Below are 14,805 nucleotides of genomic sequence, written 5' to 3' on the forward strand. Positions count from 1 at the left end.
ATGAGCCAAGTCATCTCGACCTAAAAGGCTGACTCGTTCCTTCTCTCTAGACAGGCGCCCCTTCTCGCCAGGTGAATACAGGCTTCTCTTCCCAGCCAGGCGAATACATGCGTCCCTTCCAAGTCAGGCTAGGGTAGGTGACACATACAGCCTAGGCAGTCAAGAACTTTGGCATCATTTTTATGGATAAGCCTAAGGCACACACCAAAGACCTTGGCATCATTTTCATGAGCAAGATTAAGGTGCATCCCAAAACTTTTGGTGTCATTACGAGGAGACCTAAGGCACAAGCTCGATGCATCCCCAATACAAATGCACGAAGTTCAATTTTACTCGGACTAAGGGGTCAATGTTACGACACCAAGTTACCTAAGTGTAAATTCTCCTCTTAGAGTCGACACGTGCCCCATGCCAGCATTAATCAATCACGCCAGCTCACCCTCGCCGGGGGCGACTTGGGTAGCCTAGACACTCGACCCCTCCTGAGCCAGACCGAGTCGAGACCAACTCCCAGTTGACCTCATCAATCGAGTCAACCACGCTCATACACTCAGAGCTGGGTCGACATCTTATGAGGCCGACTAGAGAGGCGATACTTGTTGTCCCTTTTGCAGAGTGTGAGTCAAGAGGCGGTTTGACCTTGAGCTCCGTAGCGACAACTGTCTATCCTCATCATTGCGAGTGCCAGGAGTCTTCGTGACTCATCACCCCCATTCCTCCTCAATCTCCACCACATCCAATTAAGGATGACTTGTCGTGTCTAGGCCGACAAGATCAGAGCCAGACGACTCGATCCGCTCACGTGGCCGACTCTGTAGGCCGACAACTCACGTGGCCGACTTGAGAGGCAATACATGTCGACCCATTCTCTAGGTCGAGCCCTCAAGACTTCACATTCGGCTCGCTATATTAGCAGAAAACTTGCGTAACCGACTAAAAGGCAGTGCTTGTCGGCCTTCAGCTGGACGATTAGAGAGGCGGTGTATCCTCGAATCATCCGCTGGCAATCAGTCACCATCACATCAAATGCTCTGACAAAGTCATCACGACACTAGCCACCTGGATGACTATCTTCACCAGCGGCCGACACTTGTCATCACAATGGTAACTCATGCCACCCATAGCCGACACCTGTCAGCTGTCTGCCTAGTCAGCTGCATGCTTGGACTTAGCCACAGTTACATATTTATCCCTCTCAGTTGGGTATATATATGGGCTTATTGCCTGCTAGCAAAAGAGGGGGGACTACCGAGGGAAGCCCCCAGGGAGTCCAAAGCTCTCTTATACAGAAAGGAGACCAGTCTTCAAGAGAGATGATGGAACCCACATCACAAGCTCTCTTGCTAAAACTTGGGATTGTTGGATTTAATCTAATAAATCTATTTGTGGGCACATATGATTAATCAATGTGTATTGCTATCTTTCAGGATAACCCACTAAAGTGATTAATTAAGTTGGGTTAATTTGGTATTTAAATAAGTTATGGGGTTATATGTGCGGATACCAGGTTGTAATTGTGATTTATTGAGGGGCTAAATTACAAAAGTACAACATCTATAAATAAGTGGTTATGGTCCCTAACCTAGGGTTACATTCTCTAATTCTCTTCACCCCCATCTAAGAGAGAAATTCGGCTAAGGAGAAAACCCTAAGGTTAGAAGATCCAAAACCCAAAATCAAGATCAAGCAATGGATTCAGGTATAAGCTTCCGCTCTTTTAGATCCTTGTTAATCTATTTGAATTAATCATGGCTATATGGTTTTAGATCTCAATTTTTATGATGAAGATCTAACAAGTGGTATCAGAGCCACCTTGATTAATTCTTAGGGATTTAAGTTTTATTGGGTTTTTGATCTTAAATCTCTGGTTAAAGATTCATTTTTTTGGGTTCGGATGAACAGTAATTTTCGGATGAACAGTAAAGGTTTTTTTGTTCGGATGAACAGTAAAGTTTTTTCCGGATGAACAGTAACTAAAAAAAATGCCAGTGAACAGTAACTTGTTGGAATTTTTTGGATTTTTCTTTGATTTTTTCCTTCAATTTTTTCCAATTCTGGATCTGTTTTGAAAATAAAAATCAAAGGTTTTTGGGTTTGTCGGCGACGGTTTCAATTTGAAACCATAAGGGTTCATGGCGAAAATTAAGGAGGTGGTTACCTCAAACGAACCTCGCGTTCGTTCAATTTTAACCGAGCTTCGCGCTCAACGAACCTCGCGTTCGTTCTAAGGTGAACCTCGCGTTCAACTCAGGTGAGCGTCAAGCTCAATTTTAACGAACCTCGCGTTCGTTCTAAGGTGAACCTCACGTTCAACTCATAACCGAGCTTCGCGCTCAACGAACCTCGCGTTCGTTCTAAGGTGAACCTCGCGTTCAACTCAGGTGAGCGTCAAGCTCAATTTCAACGAACCTCGCGTTCGTTCTAAGGTGAACCTCGCGTTCAACTCAGGTGAGCGTCAAGCTCAATTTTAACGAACCTCGCGTTCGTTCTAAGGTGAACCTCGCGTTCAACTCAGGTGAGCGTCAAGCTCAATTTTAACGAACCTCGCGTTCGTTCTAAGACGAACCTCGCGTTCGAACTTCAGACGAACCTCGCGTTCGTACTTCAGACGAACCTCGCGTTCGTACTTCAGACGAACCTCGCGTTCGAACTTTAGATGAACCTCGTGTTCATTTTTTAAACGAACCTCGCACCTCGCGTTCTTTTATCAAACGAACCTCGCGTTCGTTCATTTTCAGACGAACCTCGCGTTCGTGCTTAAGTGAGTCTCGTACTCAATACAGTCGAACCTCGCGTTCGAAGTTAAGGGAACTTCGTGTTCATTATGGTTAAGCCTCGGCTTTTCATGGGTCCACTTTGGTGGAGGAATTGGCTTCAGATCCAATCCATACAGTTACTTTTGACAATATTCAGGTTCCTATACCTGTTGTTGCTCAAGAAGTAAATCCGGAACCTCAAGATGATAATGTTGAACAACTCCCTGTTCCAGAAGAACAAACTCAACAACCTCAAGAACCAGTGCCATTAAGGAGATCCACGAGAGAAAGGAGAAATGCTATTCCGGATGATTATATTGTATTTCTCCAAGAACATGAGGAAAGTAGTGGAATGTTAGAAGATGATCCAATCAACTTCTCTCAGGCCATGAAAAGTTCTAACTCTCAACAGTGGATTGATGCCATGAATGAAGAGTATAAGTCTATGCAAGACAATAAGGTTTGGGAACTTGTCCCATTGCCAGAAGGTGCAAAACCAATTGGTTGTAAATGGATTTTTAAAACCAAGCGGGATGCAAACGGTAATGTGGAGAGGTATAAGGCGCGTCTTGTGGCTAAAGGCTATACTCAAAAGGAAGGCATTGATTATACAGAGACTTTCTCTCCGGTTTCATCGAAAGACTCTTTCAGAATAATCATGGCACTTGTTGCTCATTATGATCTTGAGTTACATCAGATGGATGTTAAGACTGCATTTCTCAATGGAGACATTGATGAGATGATTTATATGGTGCAACCAGAAAACTTTGTGTCAGGAGACCCAAAGAATATGGTTTGCAAATTAAGGAAATCCATCTATGGACTCAAGCAAGCTCCTCGTCAATGGTATCATAAGTTTCAACAAATAGTTATCTCGTTCGGTTTTGAGATGAACATTGTTGATGACTGTGTATATCACAAGTTCAGTGGGAGTAAGTATATTTTTCTGGTTCTGTATGTGGATGACATCTTGCTTGCCACTAATGATATAGGCATGTTGCACGAAACCAAGAGATTTCTATCAAAGAATTTTGAGATGAAAGATCTTGGGGACGCCTCTTTTATATTAGGGATCCAGATACATCGAGATCGCTCTCGGGGTATTCTTGGATTATCACAAAAGAGCTATATCGATAAGGTACTTAAAAGGTTTGGCATGCAAGATTGCAGACCAGGTGACACCCCTGTTGCTAAAGGAGACAAGTTTAGTCTCAATCAGTGCCCTAAAGGTAACCTTGAAATTCAGGAAATGCAGAAGATTCCTTATGCTTCGGCTGTAGGAAGTCTAATGTATGCTCAGGTATGTACGCGTCCGGATATTGCGTACATTGTTGGGATGTTAGGCAGATACTTAAGCAACCCTGGTATGGATCATTGGATAGCAGTCAAAAGGGTTATGAGGTATCTTCAGAAAACAAAAGATTACATGCTCACATACAGAAAATCAGAGAAATTAGAGGTCATTGGGTATTCGGACTCTGATTTTGCTGGATGCCAAGATAGCAGGAAGTCTACATCAGGCTACATTTATATGTTAGCAGGAGGAGCTATATCATGGAAAAGTGTCAAACAAACACTAGTAGCTTCCTCCACTATGGCAGCAGAATTTGTAGCTTGCTATGAGGCATCCAATCAGGGAATATGGCTGCGAAATTTTGTCACGGGACTGCGCATTTTGGAAAATGTTGAAAGACCACTAAGGTTATATTGTGACAATAAATCTGCAGTAATGTATTCCAATAACAACAGGAGCTCAACTAAGTCAAAACATATTGACATTAAGTTCCTGGTTGTGAAAGAAAGGGTACAGAGTGGACAGATATCCATAGAGCACATTGGGACAAACTCCATGATAGCTGATCCTCTTACTAAGGGATTGCCACCTAAGGTCTTTCATGAGCATACTGCTCATATGGGTGTGGTATTATTTGAGGATATTATGTTTTAGTGGGAGTTTGTATTTGTGGTGCTTTATGTTTGTTTGTATTGTCTGATCAGAATAAAGTTTTCAGTTAAGACACTCTGTTACATTATGTTTGGTTTTGACCTCACTAAGGAGGACCAGTTGAAAATAGACATGTACTGATCACATTGCATGTAATTTTCATGCTGCACATCCATGATTGATCTATGTCGTTTGATTGTATTGGTATATGTGACCATTGATGGGTCGAGTCACGATAAATGTGACGAAGGCCGCTTTGATCCTATATTGATATAGTCAATGGACGAGATTGTTCGGAAATACCCTTTCAGTGATAGCATTTTTTGAGCTCATAAGGTTATACACAATTTAAGGAATCATATGGTGCCCAAGTGGGAGATTGTTGGATTTAATCTAATAAATCTATTTGTGGGCACATATGATTAATCAATGTGTATTGCTATCTTTCAGGATAACCCACTAAAGTGATCAATTAAGTTGGGTTAATTTGGTATTTAAATGATCATGGGGTCATATGTGCAGATACCAGGTTGTAATTGTAATTTATTGAGGGGCTAAATTACAAAAGTACAACATCTATAAATAAGGGGTTATGGTCCCCCCTAACCTAGGGTTACATTCTCTAATTCTCTTCACCCCCATCTAAGAGAGAAATTCGGCTAAGGAGAAAACCCTAAGGTTAGAAGATCCAAAACCCAAAATCAAGATCAAGCAATGGATTCAGGTATAAGCTTCCGCTCTTTTAGATCATTGTTAATCTCTTTGAATTAATCATGGCTATATGGTTTTAGATCTCAATTTTTATGATGAAGATCTAACAGGGATTACCCGCTAATCTCGATGTTGGATCTCAGGACATCAACAACTATCATTAGAATGTTCCTTAAAACATTCCCTACAATTGCCATATGATGGCTTCAGGACTTTCATGCCCTTGACCTTTTTTGGAAAAGACAGAGTGAGACGGTTCATTTAAACAAGGATATAGTTTTCTTTTTGCCAAAAAAAAAATATACACCTTTTAGTAAACCCAGATGGATGAAAACCTGAGGCATATAAATGCAACGAAATACAAGGGAGGGGTCTATAAGCGAAAAGCATGTGGAACTTTGAAGCATCCAAGCCCCGATTAGCCTAAAAGTAGTTAAATAAAACAAGTGGCCTAACCTTCACGCAACCCAATTTGCCATTACTCTATTAATTAATTGAAAAGCCTCACCTGCAAGAGCTCCCCTTTATCCAAGCCATGAGGAATCCAAGACTCTCAGCCTTTGCTTTTAATCCCATGTACTTTACAACGCTATCTCAACCTTTAATCCTCTACCTCTGTTCCCTAATCTCTAATCAGGCCCTGCCGCTGTCTGCTCGCGGCCCATCAAGCCCTCATGGGTCAGCTCGACGCGTGTGGGCGTGACCTGGTGCCGGCCCAAAAGAAGCAAACCTACCCGCTACCCGCTAATTAACTAATCCGGTTTATTCCCTAAATTCTCTAAAACATATGGACTCTTAAAAAACAGAGCTCAAGAGATATTATGATCAGTGTGAAGTCATAAAGAGGAGGTTCTTTAGGAGTGGGGAGCACACAAGGGGTGGGGTTTTCTAGGTTTGTAGGGGGACACGTTTCGGGCTGTGATTGGCTCAGTGTTTGTGAAGCGAATCAAGGGGTAATTATGGATTGTGGTTAAGTTTAAGGATTAAGGGGACACGTTTCGGGTGATTAGTGGTGGATTATTTGTTGGGTTTGGAGTTTGGTGACTAGGCTGTCCTACCCGCCAGCCAGTGTACAACTAATTAAAAAAAAAGATATATAACCAAGACTACGTCCTATATTAATATATCCATACAAACTGTACATATGCTAGAATAATAACTATACGCAGTCTAAGTTGTGCTTACTTAGATTTAATCTAATATTACGCTTTAGGAACATTTTAAACATAATTTATAATGGAAAACCATCCATATGTGATAATATCATAACAAGGGTAAATAGCATTTTATATGCCCTATTGTTTCATCAAAGTTTCACTTGTATTACCCCCCAGTTGTATTTGGTAGCAAGATAGTACCCAAAAATTTTTATACTTGCGCTTACGCACCCTCACTTGTTTTCAATAGCACTTATATACCCTATATTTTTTAAAACTAGCGCTCAAATACCCTAATTTTTTTTAAAACTAGCGCTAAAATACCCTAAAATTTTTAAAACTGACACTTAAATACTCGTAGGTCCTGTTTAGTAAAGGGTTAAGAAAGAGAGATTAAGGAGAAGAACTAACATAGTTAGCTCTTTCGATAACTCGAAAGACTATATTATTAATCATGTTAAATAAATTTTATTTTATCACAAATGGTTAAGTGAGGGGATAATGAGACTTAACCCCTTCATCTCCTTAACCCTTCACTTAACCTGCCAAACACAAAAAATCTATACAATGGTTAAAGTGAGTTAACCCTCCATAATTTGCCAAACATAAAAAATACAAAAAATCTATACAATGGTTAAAGTGAGTTAACCCTCCATAATTTGCCAAACATAAAAAATATAGAATGGTTAAGTTAACCCCTCAAAGTGAGTTAACCCTCCATAATTTGCCAAACATAAAAAATATAGAATGGTTAAGTTAACCCCTCTAGAGTGATTAAAATGAGTTAACCCCTCAAAATGAGGGGTTTACTAATACTTCTATTTAGAAGGATTAAGAGTTAACCATTCTAATTATAAAGAAAATAGTCAAAATCCTTGCTATTCCCACACTAAAGCTGATCACAAGGGCTAGAATAAAACTTATTTAACGGGTTAATAATTTATTCCTTCAGATTATCGAATATACTAAGTACATTAATCCTTCTCTTTAACCCCTCTTCATTAATCCTTTGCCAAACGGGGCCTGCATATTTTTTTCGTTTGGCAAATTATAAACAGTTGGCTCATTTTAACCATTGTCCAGATTTTTTCGTGTTTGATGAGTTAAAAAAGTGGTCAAGTCTCCTTAACTTTCACTTAATCCATTGCCAAACGATACCTAATGTTTTTAAAACTGACACTTAAATACCCTAAGTTTTTAAAATTGACACTTAAATATCAAAAGTTTTTAAAACATGCACTTAAATATCCTCAAGTTCGCATAATTGAGAGCACGAATGCGCATATTTTAAAATATTTAGGGTATTCAAGTGTCAATTGTAATAACTTTGAGGTAAGTAAGCGCCACGGAAAAAAGTGAAGGGATATATAGTAAAATATATGGATCTATATCTGAAATATCCCGTCACTAATCCTTAGATTAGCAATAGAGTTGAGGTTAATTTTGATGATCGACAAATCTAATATTAACTTTTTCAGATGTAATGAACATATTAATAAAATTTCTTGTATCATATGAACTATATTTTTTCCCCTCAATATTATCTAGTTTCCTCGCATTCGTTTTGTATCCGCATGTATATCTGCTTATATATCTACATCCGTATCTGATTTTAGCTGATATAAAAATGAAATTTCTTCACCGAGCTATGCCTGAATGTGTATCCGTAAGAATAGCAAATGAATAAAAATATGTTAAGTAAAGTATCTGAACCATATGCGTCCCCATAGCTATGAGCTACCAGAACTTGGATATCTATTTTGCGGCTAAAACCATGCGGGAAACTTGAATGGGCCAGGCACAAGGTTAGGTATATAATTATTAGGCCTAGTGCACTTGGGTCTCTCAATCAACACACAAAATGAGAAGTTGGGCCTCAGCCCCACGAAGGTGTGGATATCCTTCNTAAACTCTCTGTTGTTTAATTTTCTCAGCGCTGTTTGGTTGCAAGCAACAATGCAACGTTTGCTGCAGAAAGTCAACTTAAAATTCCTTGTTTACATATTTGCAATTATCTCGTAGGAAATGTATTTCCAATAAAAGTTCGGTGTTCGGTTTAAATACTTGGTACAAATGCTATATAATTGTCCGTATAGAGAAACTCGGACGCACAACGTTTTCCTATTTGGATTGACATGGAATTATATTTACTTTTAAATTTCCTCTTTCAAAAGCATGTGACTTTTCCTCCAACCACATTGCTCCTATCATTTTGCAGCAATTTTTTTTCTTCTTCTACAAAATGCAAGTCAAGTTCGCTTTCCTAATTACAAGATTACAAGGCGGGATCTTTTATTTACAAATCCATTGCTCTATTTACTCTTGCAACTTTATTTCTTAAAGAGTGTTAGGTTCCGATGACGATTACTAAGAGCATCTCCAATAGTTTTATCATCTTCTTAAAATACTTAATTTTAGGGAATATAGAGCTATTTTTATGTCCAACAGTTTCTCCATCTTATTCCCTAAAATGAGGATGGAGACGAAAAACAGGAATTGGCTGCCGAATTTAGGGAAAGGGACCCTTTCTTTTTCGTCCTCCATCTCAATTTTTGGGAATTAAGAGTTGGAGGAATGTTGGAGCATAAACCCTAGCTCTATTTCCTAAAATTACGGTTATTTTTAAGGAAGGATGATGAACTATTTGGAGATTTGGCTCTTTAGTGATCGTCAATCGGAACTAAACACTCTTTTAAGAAAATAAAGTGGCAGAGTAATGAGTCCAGCATGGATTTTGTAAAAATAAAAGATCCCGCCTGTTGCTACTATCTGTTGTAATTTAGGAAAGCGGAAACTTGGACCTTGCGATTTTGGTAGAAGGGAAAGAAAAAAATTGCTGCAAGCATGATAGGAGCAATGTGGTTTTGGAGGGGGAAAGTTAACATGCTTTTTGAAAGAGGACAAGTTTTAAAAGGTACTAATATATTCCATTGGTCAAATCCAAATAAGGAAAACGTTGGTGCGTTCGGGTTTCGTCTTACGGACAATTATATAGCATTTTTACCAGTATTTAGAGACCGACACCGAACTTTTTATTGGGAAATACATTTTCGTACGAAGATTAATTGCATATTCGGTTAAACAATGGATTGTAAAGTTGACTTTTCTGCAGCAAAACGTTTGCTTGTGGTTGCTTGAACCAAAACAGCCCGGCTGAAGAAAATTAAACAACGGGAGCGTTTTAATTTTCTCAAAAATTTTGAAAGGGGGGCGGGGGGGGGGGGGGAGGCTTGGGCGTCCAGCGACGCCCATCAGGCAAGACGCGAAGGATATCATCAACCTTCGTTGGGGCTGGATGGCCCATTTTTTCATTTTAAGTGTTTTGATTGAGATGAAGCCCCAAAGTTGCAGCTAGGCCATAATCATTATATACGCTAACTTTGTGCCTGGCCATTTCAAGGTTTTCCCGCTTGGTTTCTAGCCGGCAAATTAGAGTATGCACAAGTTCTGTATAGCTCATAGCCTATGGGACGGGACATAATTTGGTTCAGGATCTTGTACGTTAACTTTTTTATTTTTTGTGATTCTTTACGGATACACTTCAGGGATAGCTCCCCCGTGCAAGAATTTATCGTTTTAGTAGTAGGCTGTAAATTCGAGATTACGGGATGTTAGATATAATAAGCAAAAGATTAATTGGCGGGATCACAACGGATATTGCGACGAAAACTTAAGATAATATTGAGGGGGAAATGATTAGTTAATTTTGATACAAGGGAAATTTTATTAATCATGTTTCTCTTAAATCTGAAAATGATAATGTTAGATTGTCGTCATTCAAAAAATTAAATACCTTCAACCTCATTGGCTTATCTAAGGATTCAGTGGAAGGGATATTTCGGGTATGGATTCCTATATGATTTAAACTATATATCTTCCAAACTGTTTTATTCCGATTTGGGCTTACTTACCTCGAAAGTTGATTTCCATTTGACACTTGGAAGATTTACCCTATAATTTGTTAAAATATGCGCAGTGTCGTGCTTCTCATATGCGAAGTGAGGGGATAATTTAGTGGGCTTTTTTACAAAACTTTGATATTTTAGCACAGTGTTTCAAATTTTTACAACCTTCAGGGTACTTTAAGTGGGTCGTTTTCAAACAACATTAGGTTATTCGGTTTTTGGCGATTGGATTAGTGGGAAAGTTTAAAAGGAGACTCTAGACCATTTTTTAAATTTCATCAAACACGGAAAGATTGGGAAAATGGTTAAATGGATGCCAAACTGTTTATAACCTTTGCCAACGGAAAAAATATTCTTGCAGGGGGAACCCCCAGTTTGGGCAAATGGATTTCATTGAGAGGGGGTTACAGGAGAAGGGATTATAGGACCTTAGTATATTTTCGGCTATCTGATAGGGCATAAATATTTAACCCGGTTTAAATAAGGTCTTATATTCTTGCCCTCGTCGAGTCAGGCTTGTAGTGTAAGGGGGCCCAATAGAAAGGGATGTTTGACTTATTTTTCTCTATTAATTAGAATGGTCTTTAACTCTTAATTCGCTTTCTTAAAAATAGAGTCATTAGTAAACACCTTTCATGTTTGAGGCGCGTTTAACTCATTTTAACCTCCACTTCTAGAGGGGTCTACTTTTAACCATTCTATATTTTTTATTTGTTTGGGCAATGTTTATTGGAGGGTTAACTCACTGTTTAACCGATGGTAATGATTTTTTTTGTGTTGTGCGGTGTAAGGTGAGTTGGTTTAGGAAGTGAAGGGGTTTAGTTTCTCATTATCCCCTCATTAACCTATTTGGATAACAATTAAAATTTATTTAACGTTGATATTTTAAATATAGTGCTTTCCGACGAGTCTATCGGACTAAGAAGCTTACACTATGGTTAGTCTCGTTTCTTATGCTCTTCTTTTCATCTTAAACCCTATACTAAAACAGGACTCGGGTTATTTTACAAGAGTCTTTTAAAAAATTTTAGAGTTATTTTAGCGGGGCTAGTTTTTGAAAAAAAGAAATGTTTAGCAGGTACGTTTGAGCGGCTCACTGTTTTACACAAACAATTATAGCAACGTATTAAGTGCTAATTGTGGAAAAAAAAGTGGAGGGTGCGTAAGCGCAAGGGGTATAAAATTTTTTTGGGTAACTATCATTTGCTACCAACAATACATGGGGGGTAATTAACAAGGGTTGAAACTTTGATTTTTTGAAAACCAATAGCTTGGCCATTATACAAATGCTAATTTACTTGTTTATGATATGTACTCACATAATGGGATGGTTTTCCATTTAATAAAATTTTATTGCTTTAAAATTGTCCTAAAGGTCAATAGTCTAGATTAAAATTTACGTAAAGCAATTTTAGGACTGCGTATCGTTATTATTCTAGCAATATGTACACAGTTTTGTAATGCGTATATTAATGATAGGGAACCGTGGTCTATGGTTATATATCTTTTTTTTTTCTATAATTAGTTGTGTCACTTTTGGGCTGGAGCGGTAGGAGGACAGCCTAGTTCCACAAAACTTCAACACCAAAACAAATTTAATCCACACTTGAATCACCCGGAAAGTAGGTACCCATTATATCTTCTAACTTTTAAAACAATTCCTTAATTACACCTTTGATTCGCTTTCCACAACACTTGAGGCAATCCACCAGCCGAAACGGCTGGTACCGTATCGCCCTTACAAACTAAGAAACCCACCCTTGTGTGCTTCGCCCACTCCTAAAAGACGTCCTCGCTTATTGAGTTCACCAATGACTTCTAATATCTCTGGTTGAGCTTCTGTTTTTTAAATGAAGTCCATATTTTTAGAGAATTTAGGAATAAAACGGATTTTAGGTTTATTAGCGCGGGCTCTGAGCGGGTAGGTTTGTTCTTTTGCGGCCAGGCACACCCAGGCTCACGGGACCCACACGCGAATTCGAGCGGCTGACCCATAGAGGGGCTTTGGGATGGGGCAGCGAGAGAACAGCGCGGCAGGGGCTTGACGCGCCTGCCCTGATTAGATGATATAAAGGGAAACAGAGGGTAGAGGGATTATAAGGTTGTGACGATGCGTTGTTAATAACATGTGGATTTAAAAGCAAGGTGAGGAGGGCTTCGGATTTCCTTCTGAAGCCTGGGATGGAAAGAGGGAGCTTTTCTTGAGGTGGAGGCTTTTCAATTACTTATAGGTGAGGTAATGGCAAATTGACGGGAGTTGGCCGTGGAAGTTTAGGCCACTGTGGTTTTATCTTAATACCTTTTCAAGGGCTATCATTGGGGCTTGGGATGCTTTGCGAAGTTTCACATGCTTTTCCGCTTATGGGAACCCAATTCCCTTTGTTATTTCGTTATGATTTATATTGCCTCATGGTTATTCATCTGGTTTTACTAAAGTGTGTATATCTTTTTTTTTGTGGCAAAGAAATACTTCATATTCCCTTTGTGTTAATATAACCGTTCTCCCTTCGGTCTTTTTCAAAAGAAGGGTCACAGGGCATTTGGAAAGTTTGAACGATGTATGTCGGCAAGTTGTAGGGAAGGTTTTTAAGGAACATTTCTAATGAATTAGGTGGTTTGTGTCTGCCTTGCAGATCCGAACATTGAAATTAGCGGGGTTAATCCTGTTAGATCTTTCTTCAGTTTAAAAATTGGAAGAAAACAATTCTTTAAAACATACTAGGGCCATGGATTAATGGCCCAAAGAGATCTACACCCAATGATTTAAGGAAGGGCGGAAGGGTCTTTACCTGTCTAATCCATGTTTGGCTTGATCTTCGATTTTGGGTTTGGTGGCATCTTCTAACCTTAGGGGTTTTTTTCCTTAGGCCCGGATTTCTCTTAGATGGGGTGAAGGAGTTAGAGCATTGACCTAGGTTAGGGGGGGACATCACCGTTTAACTTTTATTGTTGTGTGTCTTTTTGTAATTTAGCCCTCAATATTACAATTTACCGGCGGTTGCCGCAATTAACGCCCGATAATATATTTAATTACCCCAGATTAACCAAATTATTAATCACCCCCCACTTTTTAGCTGAGGTTTTCCTGAAACGATAGCAGATTACGATTGATTTATTCATTATGTGCCCCCAAATAGATTTTATTAGAAAATTACTCCAGGCAAGTCTTTGCACTTTGCGCCATATGATTGCCTTAACTGTTCCATGTACTTATGGGAGAGACTCAAATTGCTGATTCCCTGAAGATGGTATTGCGAAGCGATCTGTCCATTGACGTATTGATGCATATATGGATTCAATCGGCCCTTGTCACATTTTTTACGTTTGGACTGCGGGGGACCAGCATCAATTGGTCATTATAGCCTCCATTCAAATGACTAGATAATCCATGAGATGTGCAGCATCGAAAATTAATGGGCCAATGTTGATCCAGGATCATGTCTATTTTAAAATTGCTCCTCATTAGTGAAGGTCAAACGCAAATCATAATGTAAGCAGCAAGTGAGTCTTAAACGTTGAAACTTTTATTTCTGTATCAGCGGACAATAAAGACAAATCCTTAACGGCCCCCACCAATTACAACATCCCTTACACAAAAATTAAGTTTCCTCAACGATATCCATCACCATGCAGCAGTACTGCTCATTGGAACAGACCTTAGGGGTTGGCCATTTGCCTTAGTAAGAGGATCAGCTAAACATTGGTTTTTGCACCATGTGGGCTTGATGGGATATTGTCATCCTTCATGTCCCTATTTTCTTATCACAACACAGGACCTTTACTATCAATTGTTTTTGAGATGTTGATTTGAGCTACGTGTTGTTATTGGAATACTACATGCAGTCAGATTTTTATTTGTTCTAATATAGCCTTAGTGGTCTTTCCCCCAACGATTTTCTTCCACTACACATTGCGCAAGATTTCCCCGTGAACAAAATTTCCGCAGCACGAATACATCCCTAGACCTGGATGCATACAGGCACGCTAACAAGATTATCTGGTGCCTAGTGAGGACAGCAGCTTAAGTGTCTTGTTTTGAACACTTTTCCCAAATAATAGCTCCTGCTGGTAATATAAAATTGTTCAGCACTGATGGCTAGAGCTTTTTCTGTATATGTCCAAGCACCATTCGCAGAGCTCGGGAGATTTACCCAATTTGACTTTAATGTCTTGAATTTTCTGATATGTGGAGCTCTGGTATCTTTTTGCTTTTTTCTGAATTACGTATAACCTTTCGACTGCTATCAGTAATCCATTTATACGGGTTCGACTTGAAAGTATCTGCCTTAAAAATTCCAATGGTACGCAGATATTGTCCGATCTCTCCTTCT

This window comes from Asparagus officinalis, unplaced genomic scaffold, assembly GCF_001876935.1.
Source record: "Asparagus officinalis unplaced genomic scaffold, Aspof.V1 AsparagusV1_Un165, whole genome shotgun sequence".
Lineage (NCBI taxonomy): Eukaryota > Viridiplantae > Streptophyta > Magnoliopsida > Asparagales > Asparagaceae > Asparagus > Asparagus officinalis.